The sequence below is a fragment of the Ailuropoda melanoleuca genome, chromosome 14 (assembly GCF_002007445.2).
Source record: "Ailuropoda melanoleuca isolate Jingjing chromosome 14, ASM200744v2, whole genome shotgun sequence".
NCBI lineage: Eukaryota > Metazoa > Chordata > Mammalia > Carnivora > Ursidae > Ailuropoda > Ailuropoda melanoleuca.
Window position 1 is genome coordinate 28,206,777 of NC_048231.1, and position 14,486 is coordinate 28,221,262.

The following is a 14,486-nucleotide window of genomic DNA, read 5'->3' on the forward strand; positions in this document are numbered from 1 at the left end:
TATCTGAAGATACGATTTCTCAAATTTTGTTAAAGACATAAATTTTCAGGTGGGTGGGGGATGGGTGAAAGAGATGAAGGGGATTAAAGAGCATGCTTATCACAATGAGCGCTGAGTAACGTGCAGAACTGATGAATCACTATATCGTACACCGGAAACTGATATAACACCGTATGTTAACAATACTGGAATTAAAATAAAACACTTAATTAAAAAAGAGACATATGTTTTCATGTTTAAGTAGATCTGAAAACACCAAACAAGGGACATATAAAGAAAGCCATGCCTGGGCACATCATAGTCAAACTTTTGGGGGAAAAAAGGGATTAAAAACAACAACAACAACATGGTGGATGTACCCAGAAGGGGTGGAAAACACATTGGGGACAGAAGGATGACAGTAGATTTCTCATCAGAAACAATGCAAGTTGCAGGACAGTGGAGCCACATCTTCCAAGTGCGAAAAGAAAAAAAAAAAAAACCCAGTCAAATTTGAATTTTATATCCAGTGAAAATAGCTTTTAAAAACAAAGTGAAATAAATACTTTTTCAGACATACGAAAACTAAAAGAACTCACTGCCAGCAACCAGCACTGTAAGAAATGTTAAAGGAAGCCATTCAGGCAGAGGGAAAGTGATACGAGATGGAACTCTGGATATACACAAAAGAATAAAAACCACCAGAAATGATAACTACGTAGATGAATATAAAAGACCATTTCTTTATTATTTAAATCTCTTTAAAAGGCAACTTATTGTTTAAAACAAAAATAGGGGCGCCTGGGTGGCACAGCGGTTAAAGCGTCTGCCTTCGGCTCAGGGCGTGATCCCAGCGTTATGGGATCGAGCCCCACGTCGGGCTCCTCTGCTATGAGCCTGCTTCTTCCTCTCCCACTCCCCCTGCTTGTGTTCCCTCTCTCGCTGGCTGTCTCTATCTCTGTCGAATAAATAAATAAAATCTTTAAAAAAAAACCAAAAAAACCAAAAATACTGGGGCGCCTGGGTGGCTCAGCCATTAAACGGCTGCCTTCGGCTCAGGTCATGATCCCAGAGTCCTGGGATCGAGCCCCACATCAGGCTCCTTGCTCAGCGGGAAGCCTGCTTCTCCCTCTTCCACTCCCCCTGCTTGTGTTCCCTCTCTCACTGTCTCACTCTCTGTCAAATAAATAAAATCTTAAAAAAAAATTTTTTTTAAATAAATAAAGAAAGAAAAAAACTAACAATGAATGGTGGGGTTTATAACAAATAAAGAAGTAATAAAGGATAAGACAACAATAGCACAAAGGCCAGGGCTAAAGAAGTAGCAATGTACTCTTTTAAAGAGTCTTATACTATACAGTAACTAGTATAATATAACTTGAAGGTTGACCTTGACAACGATGTACACTACAAATGCCAAAGTGACTACTAAAATAATACAAAGAGATATAGCTATCAAGTAAATAAAAACAGTAAAACAGAATCAAAAAGGAATGATCACTCTAAAGGGAAGCGGAAAAGAAAGAGTAATGAAGAACAGATTAAACAAACATGAAACAAATATTAAGTGATAGGTTTAAACTCAACCAAATCAATAATTATATTATATGTAAATAGTCTAAATATCCCAATTAAGAGACAAAGATTGTCAAATGAGAAAAAGCAGGATTAAACCACATGCTGCTTACAAGGAAACCACTTGAACCACCAAGTCACAAATATAAAGACATGTACTATACCAGCATTAATCTAAAGACAGCTAGAACGGCTGTATTAATAGCAAACAAAGATTTTAAATTACAGAATATTACCAAGGTAAAGGGAATAATTTCATCTAGAGGGGTCAATTAATCAAGAGGACATAACAACCCTAAATATTTAGACACCTGGTAAGAGAACTTTAAAAGACATGAAGAAAAGTGATAGAACTGTAAGGAAAAATAGACAAATCCACAATTAGAGATCTCAGCAACCTTTTCTCAATAACTGATAGAGTAAGTAGACAGAAAATCAGGAAAGATAGGAGACTTGAACAATACTATCAACAAAATTGTTGTAACGTCAAGAACACTAGACCCAACAACAGAACACTACCCATTCAAGTGCACAGGAAACATTTACCAAGATAGATCACATTCAGAGCCATCAAACATATCAGTAAATATAAAAGGATTTAAGTTATACAAATGTGTTCTCTGACCATAATGGAATTAAATTAGAAATCAATAACAGAATGATATTTGAGAAATTCCCAAATAACTGAAAAATAAATAACACATCTCTAAATAACCCATGAGTCAAAGAAGAAATCAAGAGGAAAATGAGAAAGTAGTTTGAACTGAATGAAAATAAAAACAACATATTACAATTTGAAGGGCACTGCTAAAGCAGGGTAAGAGGAAAATGTACAACACTAAGTGCGTATATCAAACAAGAAGGAAGGTCCCAAATCAATAACTCCAGTGTCTTCTACCTTAAGAAACCAGAAAAACCCAAAGCAAATAGGAGAAAGGAAATAATAGAGAAAAAATATCAATTAAATAGGAAAAAAAACCAAAAAATAGGGAAATGTCAATGAAACCAAAAGCTAGTTCTTTCAGAAGGTCAGTAGAACTGCTAAATCTCTGATCGGTATTATCAGGAAAAAAGGAAGAAAAAAACATATTACCAATATCAGGAATAAGAAATGATGTTACTAAAGGCTGTAGGTATTAAAAGTATAATGAGTGGACAGTAGGAACAATTTTATGCCAATACACTCAATAATTTAGTGGACAAATTCCCTGAAAGACACAAATTAACAAAGACCAATGAAAAAGAAATATATAATCTGAATAAGCTTACATCTATTAGTAAATTTGAACTTGTAGCTAAAAATTTCCTTTCAAAAACTGCAAGCCCAGATAGTTTCAGTGGTGAATTCTACCCAACATTTAAAATAAAAATAATACTATACACAAAACTTCCAGGAAATTGAAGAAGGGAGAATGTTCTCCACTTTATTCTATGAGACCAGGATCACTCCAGTACCAAGACTAGACAAAGATATACAAGGAAAGAAAACTAAAGACCAATATCTTTCAGGAATACACATACAAAAAATCTTAACAAAAAAAAAGTTGAATCAATCAAATCTAATAAATGTAAAAGATAAGACAGAGTGGAGCTTATTCTGGGAGTGCAGGGTTGATTTAACATTAGAAGAATCAATATAATTCACCATAGTAACAACTAAAAATGAAGTCATATGATCATCTCAGTAAACACGAAAAAAGCATTTGACAAAATCCAGTATCTCTTGTTGGTAAAATCTATCAGCAAACTAGGAATAGAAAGGAGTCTCCTCAGCTTAATAAAGAGCATCTATGAAAAAGAGGAGAAAACAAACCCTAACTCCACAGCTACCATCATATTTACAAGACTGAGTGCTTTTCTCCTACGATCAGGAACAAGGCAAGATTTTATCTCACCACTTCTATTTTTTTTAGAGGTGGGAGGTGGGGTGCCTGACTGGTTCAGTCAGAAGAGTGTGCAACTCTTGATCTTGTGGTCATGAGTTCAAGCACCATGTTGGATGTACAGATTACTTAAAAATAAATATTTTTTTAAAAGATAGATCAATACAACAAAATAGATAGTCTGGAAACAGACACACATATTTGGTCAATTAATTTTAAACAAAGGTAAAAAAGTAATTTAGTAGAGAAAGAAGTTTGTTTCAACAAATGGTTCTGGAACAATCTGAAATCTATATATTTAAAAAATGAACTTCAATACATACCTTGCACCATATACAAAAATTAATTCAAAATGGACCACGAGCTAAATGTAAAACTATACAGCTTTTAGAGAAAAACAAAAGAAAAAATATGTTAAGCCAATACCTCTTAGATATAACACCAAAAGTGCAATCCACAAAGGGAATAATGAATAAATTTCAAAATTAAAAATATCTGTTCTTCCAAAGACATGGTCAAAAAATGAAAACATGAGTCAGAGACTGTGATAAAATATCTGCGTATCACATATCTGACAAAGAATTTATATCTTAAATACATTTTTTTAAAACTCTCAAAACTCAATAATGAGTAGATAACCAACCCAACAGTATAATGGGCAAAGACTTTAACAGACATTTCACTAAAGAAGATGTACTGATGGCAAAGAAGAACCCAGGAAGATGCTTAACCACATGAGTCAGTAGGGAAATGCAAATGAAATTTGCATTTGCAAATGAAATGCATCTACTACCCAGCTAGTAGAATGGCTAAAATGTATAAAGATCATACCAAATTTTAGCAAAAACGTGAAGCCACTGGAGCTCTCATGTTGCTGGTGAGAATGTAAAATGGTACAAATAATTTGGGAAACATTTTGGCAGGTTCTTAAAAATTAAACATTCCCATCTTAGGCATTTACCCAAGAGGAATGAAAGCCTATGACCATACGTATATTTGTACACCAATGTTCACAGCAACTTTGTTTCTGGCAGCCATAGACTGGAAACAACTCAAATGTCCATCAAGGGGCGTCTGGGTTGCTCAGTTGGTTAAGCATCTGCCTTCAGCTCAGGTCATGATCTCAGAGTCGTGGGATCCAGCCCCACATCGGGCTCCCTGCTCAGCGGGGAGTCTGCTTCTCCCTCTGCCCCTCCTCCCCATTTGTACACACACTCTCTCTCTCTCAAATTAATAAATCTTTAAAAACAACAACAACGACAAAAAACAAATGTCCATCAAAAGGTGAATGAGAAAACAAAGTGTGATATATCCATGCAATGGAATACTACCCAGCAATAAAGAGGACTGAAGGGTTAATACATACTACACTCATGTATACATCTTACATACATGGATGAATCTAAAAGTCATTACACTGAATGAAAGAAGCCAGACACGCTCCCTCCAAAAGTACGTACTGTATGATTGCACTTATATAAAATTGTAGACAGTGCAAAGTAATCTATCGTGACAGATGGCAGATTAGAGGTCGCTTGCCTATTTGATAGACGGTGGGGAGGGATGAAAGGGGAGATTACAAAGGAGAAGGAAGAAGCTTTTGCAGGTGACAGGTATCTTCATTATCTTGATTGTAAGGACGGTTTCACAGGTGTATACATACGTCAAAAGTTATCAAACTGCACACTCTAAATATGTGTAACGTATTATATATCAAGTACACCTCAATAAAGGCATTTTTTAAAAAGATTACCTGGGGGCGCCTGGGTGGCACAGCGGTTAAGCGTCTGCCTTCAGCTCAGGGCGTGATCCCGGCGTTATGGGATCGAGCCCCACGTTAGGCTCCTCAGCTATGAGCCTGCTTCTTCCTCTCCCACTCCCCCTGCTTGTGTTCCCTCTCTCGCTGGCTGTCTCTATCTCTGTCTAATAAATAAATAAAAAATCTTAAAAAAAAAATAAATAAAAAGATTACCTGATATCTTAAGACATGCTTCTTAAAGTTTCCCACCAAAGAATCCATATAGAAGAAAACGAATAAACCTCTAGGGATCTGGGGACACAACCCCCACAGCAGCCAGCCACCAAAACCAAATTTCTTTAAGTCTCACGCTATAACTTTTTTTTTTGAGAGGGAGGGAGGGAGGGAGGGATGGGCAGAGGGAGAGGGAGAGAGAGACTCTTAAGCAGGCTCCACGCCCAGCGCAGAGCCTGACAGAGGGGTTCTATCTCACGACCATGAGATCATGACCTGAGCCAAAACCAAGAGTTGGATGCTTAACTGACCAAACCACCCAGACGCCCCTCTCACACTGTATCTTAAAAATCTGTACACGTTACTTCCTAGTTCACAAATGGTTTGTATTTGTTTTAATATAAACATAATGTTTAACGTTAATTACTAGTTAGATCGTGTAACACTTCCCACCACAAATCTTCATGTTAAAGAGATAGGTCAGGAAGATGTACCCTGTTTTCTTTGTGGCATTACTTACAACTAAAGAATACGAAAAATGTTTGCAAAGTCTAGATGCTTTTCTGGTCTTTCCGTACTGCTTCCCTTTCCCTCTACTCCTCTTTTTTTCACTTGTAATTACTGGAAAACTGGGGCAAAAAAATATATTTGCCAATGTCAGAGACTACTTTCCTCTTTTAAGGAAGTAACACCTAAGAATTCCAAAGGTTTGTCATTTAATCAAATTGAAAGAAAAAATACCTTAGACTCTTCATTTATTCAGGAAGGGAGCTCTTTTGGTTCTGAATAACTGAATATTCCAGAAAAACTTTTCTTGTTGTTGTTTACTTTCCACTGGATTAAACAATGTCTCAAGATTATCATTACCAACGTCAGGGTTTACTACATAGTCCTGAGGCTGTGGTAAAGAGAAGCACCCGGCTGGCTCAGTTGGTAGAGCAGCCAACTCTTGGTCTCGGGGTTGTAAGTTCAAGCCCCACGTTGGGTGTAGAAATTACCCAAAAATTTAAAAATTAAAAAAAAAAGGAAAGAAAGGTGAAGAAAAACCTGCAGAGGTCTGGTCCCTAACAAGTCTCCCAGATCTCTAGGCCCATCTGTCTGCTACGCGCTCTTAAGTATTCCCAAAATTTGTTGGCAGAACACCCCAATGAATGAATCTGATTATTGGCGCTTGCTTTGTTATGATAAGCAATTTGTAAATATTATGATGCTTTTTAGGTAAGTGGTTTTAAATAAACACACGTGTCATTTTTCTCTAGAGTTAAAGGGATAATTAGAAGCTACTTTCTGGAATGGTACAGAATTGAACTCCTCTCAGCAAGTTCAACCATGGTCAGGTTGACCTCAGCTTGCCAGAGAAGATGCTGTGAGAAAGATTTACTAAGTACCGAAGAGTTCGATTTCTTTAGGACTTCCTCTTTCCCCTTGCCTCAGTGCCCGTAAAATCTCAATGCTATCATCGGAAACGGCGTGACAAATACCTTAACGCAGGTCTTCGCAAACTTGAATGTGCACACAAATCGCACAGAACCTGGGTAAGCACGCAGACTCTGATTCGTAAGTCAGTCCGGGCTGGAACCTAAGATTCTGTGTTTCTGACAAGATCCCACACTCTGGTTCTAGACAATACTTCGCAAGGCTTCACCTGCAGTGGTTCTCCAAGTGGTGTGCGTGGACCAGCAAGCAGCATCAGCATCGTCCAGCCACGCGGGAGAAATGCAAGTTCTCGGGCGCCACCTCACACCACCTGAATCGGAAGCTCTGGTGGTGGAGTCCAGCAGTCCCGTAGTCATTCGGCTTTCAGGTGACTCTGATATTCAGGAGTCACTGGCTTAGAGAATGAGAAACAACAGACTGTGGCAGCTGAAAATCAGCGAATATTTCAAAAGGTCTGCCATTCTGAGAGAAAGCCATGGAAACTTCAAGAAGAAGCCTAGTTAGAGGGACTATTTATTTTTGTTTAAGATTTTATTTATTTATTTATTTATTTATTTGAGAGAGAGCATGAGCAAGAGGAGGGGCAAAGGGAGAGGGAGAAGCAGACTCCCCACTGAGCAGGGAGCCCAACGTGGGGCTCAATCCCGGGACCCTGAGATCATGACTTGAGCCGAAGGCAGATGCTTCACCGACAGAGCCACCCAGTGCCCCTAGAGGACTATTTTAAACCGGAAAGTGTTTAAAGTCCTCCCAGAGACATCATTGGTTCTAATTTTTTTTGTTTAAAAGAAAGAAAATACCACGTAAAATCCGCAAACATAAAAGCTCTCTGTTGACAAGGTACAATATCCACACACCACCGGCATAATCACTGGTTCCGTTGTCACATGTTTACAATAAACATGTCACAACCGTATTTTTTTAAAACTCTCCTCCCTTTCCAAACTCCATGTTCAAATTAGAACACATGAAATTACATCTATTCTTAAACTTTACAAGCCTAAATAATGTGTAAGAACATTATGAAGCGATCAGGGAAACACAACACAGCCATTGATTTATAGCAGCAAAACAAAGGTCTGTCAGTTGGGCAAAAAAATATATAACTAGGGGATCTTATTTATAACAATGTTGGCAGGCCGATTTTTACCCCACTATTTCCACCGGTAACCCAATGAGAACGAGGTCAACTGGATGATTATCTTGAATCATTCTAGCACTTATCTAGAGATTTTTTTTAAAAAAATCACTGTTGTAGGCAGCAGATAAAAGAGACCTTGCTATGCATGTAGGTAACAAAGACGCAAGAGCTATGTTAGATTGGATCACAGAGAAAAATGAGAGGCCAACATGGCAGAATTCAACAAAAATGGGGGGAAATTAATGGGAAAAAACCTAAATTTTTATACTCAGGCTCCCCTGAAGGTCATATAGAAAATAGAAAGTATGTAAAAATTAGTATCCGTAAAAAGGGCAGTCCAGTCTAGAACATAAATAGGCATTGATCACAACAAGGCATTGATCACAACAAGGTTGGGGCCACACGAACTCAAAGACACAAAATGATTCTCATGTTTGCGCTTCATTTGTCTGCTTAGACAGCAGCTACACAACACCCGTCTTCATGGGTCACGATGTACTCTCTTCCCACTGCCCTAAGAAAAGCATTCAGCAGAGCACAGAGCTGTTCTGAACCGCCACGCCTCTCAAAGTGGGACCCGGGGATCAGCGTCATCGGCATCCCCTGGAAACGTGGATTCTCTCGGGCCCCTCTGTCCACCTGTTGAATCAGAGTCTGTATTTTCACAGCATCTCTAGATTTGTGGGCACATTCCGTTTGAGGAGCACCACTCAAGCCCGCTTTGTGCTTTGGCTTCGCCTGGATCCAACTCCCCACCCCCGGGACTTCCCAACTTTATCTCCGGTTGGTGTTGAAGTCAAGACTCCCATTCAATCACTCCTCGAGAATGCACTGTCTGGGGGGACATGCTTATAGGGAACTAAATGTCCTCCATCAAAGTGTATCTTATTTCAGAGTAGAAGACAGAAGGGAAAGCATTACCCCTACTTTGGAAAATCCATCTCATAAAAGTTAAATGAATTATTCTTAGTCAAAGCTTATCCTTAGCAAAGTACTAACTAAAAACCACATTTCTTCTTATTTATGTTGTATCATACTGTCTGGCATTCCCTGGAAATCCCAAAAAGGAGAAAAGAGCTCCCACTTGAGTTGGGGTATGTGGTTCTGCTTTGCTGACCTATAATCAAGAATGTAGTTCTAGGGGCACCTAGCTGGCTCCGTACGTTAAGCATCTGCCTTCGATTCAGGTCAAGATCTCAGGGTCCTGGGATCAAGCCCTGCATCAGGCTCCCTGCTCTGTGGGGAGTCTGCTTCTCCCTCTGCTCCTCCCCCTGCTCCTTCTCTCTCTCTCAAATAAATAAATAAATAAATAAAATCTTAAAAAAAAAGGAACATATTTCTATTTCTTTTCTTTTTCTTCCTTCCTTTCTTCTTTTTTTAACAGCAGCAAATTAGGGTCAAGACTTAATCCCCTAAGATACCTTGGTCAACAACGGCTCAGGACTTGGAACTTTGCCTGCATCTGGATGTACTCATTTTCTTTTCTCTTTTTGCCTACTATGAAGTTTAGAGAGAACACACTTACGCTTTCCTCTGTGACGGGAAAAAAAAAAAATCTCAGGGCTCATATTTCAAGAGAACACTGGAATGTTACTTTTTAGCCCTTAAAGAGAGGAATCTATCAAACCGAAGACTTAGTTAAATACTCTATGAGTCTGGCTTGAAGGACCGAGGCTTCTAACCCTAAGTTGCCACAGTAAATGGCCCTCGCTGCAAAGAACACCAGGGGAGAAAGAAATTAGTCATCATCTAGGCCAGTGGTCCTCAAACTTGGCTGTACATGAGTCTTTAGGGGAGCTTTTAAAGATCCCCATGCCCAGGCCACAGCCCAGAGCAATTAAATCAGAATCTCTGGGTGTGGAACCAGGCATCCACTTTTTTTTTTTTTTCCCAAACTCCCCAGGTGATTCCAAAGGACATCCAAGTTTGAGAACCAGTGAGCTGGGCGGTGACACCCACGACACCTCACATGGACTCCACAAGGTCTGTTCCGTCAGTGGCTCCGCACGTTTTATATTTACTCCTTTCCTCCCACATGCCAGGCGGCAGGATCTTGGGGGATATACTTTCACTTACATTCCAGAACCTCGTCTTTTAAAACAGATGCTTCTGTTGGGGGGGTGTACATATATATATATATATATATATATATATGTATATATATATATATTTTTTTTTTTACAAAGAGCTTCCATTTAATAAACAAATTCTTTCTCATTCCCTTAATATTCCTTCCCATTAAAGCATAACCTACAAACAGCAGGTGAATTATACTTAAGTGGTGAGTATAACAGACAGCTGTTTTATCTCAATGGTGCATTTGCTCTTTCTGATTCCATTATTTTACTCCGGCATGACATGCCTAATGTTTTAAGTGAGGCACAGCTTTGCTTTGCTTTCTTTTTTCTTTTCTTTCCTTTTTTTTTTTTCGTCGAGGTGAAATTTCAGCTGCAAATCTACTCTAAAAGATCTTCAAGACACGGTCCAAATAAGACCACGGTAGTATTTCTTTTTTATGAGCAGCTCAAGGCTGATCACAACGTTCCTCCGAGACCACAAAATGTGTAACCCTGGCATTTTTCGTGGCTATATTTTTGGCACACTGAACACAGGTCAAGACATGGAATGGCGTTTTATTTTAATTATTCTTCTTGAACCTCCTGAATCTTCAAGCAGCAATACCTGAAGGCATGCGTTCGCAGTCAGGAGATCATGTGGCCTTTTTTCACCCTGCAGTGACCCACTACAGAGAAAATACAGCGAATAAACTTTTTACCAAAGGGGTGCTGTTCACCTGTCCTTGGATTGCGACTGCCTGTGTGTGAACTGGTCCAGTATTTTCCAGACTGTCTTTTCAACAAGCAGAGCTTGCTGACTTTGCCAAACCTACTTCCTTACCTTTGTCTAGTCTGTTCTTTGGCAACCCCTCTTGACAAGCCTACCCAGTCCAAGGTCTTTCCCTTGCTCTGAACTGTCTCATTACATCCTCTTCAATTTTACTTTTACCTATTCATAGTGTGGCTCTTCCATGGAACTCCCCAAAAGGATGGAGTTGGACTCATGATTGATTTTCTGTTAACACTGGAAGGAAGATTTATGCCTGTGCCCACAGAAATATACAGTGTTGTAACACCCAGTTAGTACGAAAGAATTAAAGTCACATATCCTACTCCATAAATTTGGATCTATTTAATGATAAAAGACCACGTTATCCAAGACAAAGATTAAACAGTGGTAAATAGTGGCACATTTGTTTGGTGCTGATCTTGAGCCTTTCCACTACATCAACTCCTCGCTAAAGTCACTGGAGGCAAAATACGGCCACCAGCTAAGACATTTCGGGGGAGAGATGGGGAGGAACGACTCGTCAGCGATGTAAGAGCATTGGGTGGTAGCTCAGGGCATCGGGGTTCCAGAATCCCGCAGACTTGAGTTCCGATCCTGACTACGCCACGAGCACTAGCCGTGGGTCCCTGGGTCAGATATTCCTCCGTGTGACCATCCCCACCTCTGAAATGCACGTGATGGCAACACTGACCTTCACAGGGTTGCTCAGAAAGCAGCGGGAGCACGTCAGCTGTCCTCACCACATTTCAAAGAGAGAAACGGGACCCAGACGAACCTATAAGGCAAAAGAAGTGGGTCCATCTTACAGATGAGAAAAGTGAGGCTCACAGAGAGGAACTCAACTCATCCTCCACATATATCTTTCTACAAGGCAAAAATGACTGTGTTGTTTCCTATTTGAAACTCTTCATTGGCTCCCACAACCAGAAAATTAATAGAGGCATAAAGTCCAAACTCTTTATCATGCCATAATCCCTCGATAATATTATTTTTTTCCAAAACTCAACCCCAAATCCTTCCTGCCATGAAGCCTTTCTGTAGCGCCACAGACACCATCGCCCCTCCCTGCTCTGGGCTCTCACTCTACCCGCACACGCTTCGCACAAAGCACCACGGCATTTTCCTGAGCACGTTGCTTTATAGCTGGGGAAGTTCGTTAAGAACAAGGCACCGTCCCACTCATCTGTGTAGGCCTAGCATCTAGCCGAGCACCGAACGCCTGGTAGGTATTCCATAAAATGCTTGGTGAATAAATGAGTGAACTGTCCAAAGCCATCCAACAAGTAATGGCGAGCCAAAGCAGGCCCCACATCTTCCAGCTTCCTGTTGGGCCATCATCCCCGGGTCCGTACTCCCTTTGTCATCGCGTAGGTGACATCTCAGAGAAGACCTGAGACTCAAACTCTGTTATTCAGAAGGGACTTGCCATAAAACCTCAGGCTATGTGTTAAAAAACAAACAATAACAACAAAACTGTGTGCATCAATTTATATGTCTGTAAAAGACGGCTCACACTTACCACTGGACATTAGAATACACAGGAAGTGGGGAAAGAACAAGAGAAAAACCAATTAGATAACACTGACAAGCACCTTCTTGAAAAGTGTCTTAATCTGAAACCATCACAATAGTAAATATACTTAGATAACAATAATAATACCAAATACCACAGTTTATTACCATCCCTTCTTCTGAGGCTTTCAATTGGAACTGAAAACACAATTACTAATTAAATTAGACAACAGGAGGTATCATTTTCCAAATGGAGCCCTAGTGATATAAATGAGTTATTGCAGCTTCTCAAATTTCTCACTGTTGCTCAAAGAGGGAGTTATTCACTTGGCTAGAGTCAACTCAGAAAAATAGATCCAAGGGGCGCCTGGGTGGCACAGCGGTTAAGCGTCTGCCTTCGGCTCAGGGCGTGATCCCGGCGTTGTGGGATCGAGCCCCACATCAGGCTCCTCCGCTAGGAGCCTGCTTCTTCCTCTCCCACTCCCCCTGCTTGTGTTCCCTCTCTCGCTGGCTGTCTCTATCTCTGTCGAATANCAAAGAGGGAGTTATTCACTTGGCTAGAGTCAACTCAGAAAAAATAGATCCAAGATTGCATTTGTTCTTTTATTCCAAATGCAGGTCATTTCTCTATTTTCTACATGGCTACTAAGCCACCGTCAGACCATAAAGATGACACAGCCCAGCCCCTCCCCTCAAGGAGCTTACCGCACACTGGCGGGTGCAGAGGGGCACAGATGGCAACAAACCTAGTCGTGTCTCAGGCAAAAAAAATACAGGTCTCAGGGTAGGAGATAAAGAGCAGGAGACTCCCATTTCTTGCCTTGGAGGAATCTGAAAAAATGAAACAGTTTTAAAGTGGAACGGGGTGAAGCAGGAGGCTGTGATCTTTAGGGGGTCTGAGAGCATTCGGTTTTCTTCCACTTTTTCTAAAACTTCAAATGAATAGTGGAATGCACCAAGTTCATAATTTGTCTTTTCACTTAAGACTTTTCCAAATTGTACTTTTAAAGGCATTAGGAGGAAAAATAAGAAGAAGAGGGTGCAATCAAATGGAAATTTAGGAAAATTAAATAAAAATAAAATTTTAAAATTTTAAAGTAAAAATGCTTTTTTGCTGAAGGACATCTCGGACCTCTTAGTATGCAAAGTTGAATTCAGAATCTTCTAGAAGGGGCTATAATGTGCAGTTTTGACCGATTTTTTTTTTTTTTTTTTGACAGAGAGAGACAGCCAGAGAAAGAGGGAACACAAGCAGGGGGAGTAGGAGAGGAAGAAGCAGGCTCCCAGCGGAGATGCCTGATGCGGGGCTCAATCCCATAACGCCGGGATCACGCCCTGAGCCGAAGGCAGACGCTTAACTACTGAGCCACCCAGGCGCCCCTTGACCAAATTAATTTAATGCAAGACTCTTTTTAAACATCTTACAGGCTAGTGTTCTGGAAAACGCACATAGAAATTACTGGTCTAATGAAAATGATACACAAATCACCTCCCCCTTTTTATTTTAAGGACTCTGTCAGATTAAAAGAAAAAGGTGGGTGCCTAGAATGGAGAAACAAAGGCGGAATTGGAGCTAGGACCGATAGCAAGAGAAAGATTTTTAAATTATATAAATACAACTTTGGTCTTACTCTCCACTTACACTGTGTGACTTTGACTTAAAAACTGATTAAACATTTGGGGTGCCTTGGTGGCTCAGTCAGTTAAGCATCTGACTCTTGGTTTCAGCTCAGGTCATGATCTCAGTGTCATGATCTCTGGGTCATGAGATCGAGCCCCATATTGGGCTCCATAGTGGACGGGAGTCTGCTTGAGAGTCCCTCTCCCTCCCTCTCTGCCCTTCCCCCTGCCCACAAGCACACTCTCTCTCTTCCTCTCTCTCTCTCTCAAATAAATAAATAAACTCTTTTTTTAAAAAGTGATTAAACTTTCTCAGCCTGTTTCCACATCAGCCAAATGGGAATAATGGCATTACCTGCCCCTATGAGTGAGTGGAGGCATTTACTGAGTTAAATGCTTGCTTGGCACAGAGCAAGCCTTCCGTGTTCAGAGAGCATCACGGGGGACACTCAAGGGGTGACAGAGAGAGGCGCACTAGGGGTAGTCCACCATGGCTGTGTCTTCTTAGGCTAAAATGAAA

The 14,486-nt window shown here is 40.3% G+C and overlaps 1 long non-coding RNA gene across 2 annotated transcripts in view; it reads right to left on the reverse strand.

Annotated features, from left to right (window-relative positions):
- Window positions 1-14,486, reverse strand: part of LOC117796012 — a 130,542-nt gene that overhangs the window by 49,758 nt on the left and 66,298 nt on the right. For both annotated transcript variants that reach the window (XR_004620283.1, XR_004620282.1), the window contains exon 2: window positions 11,526-11,609. This is a non-coding gene — a long non-coding RNA (uncharacterized LOC117796012). The remainder of the gene's footprint in view (window positions 1-11,525; window positions 11,610-14,486) is intronic.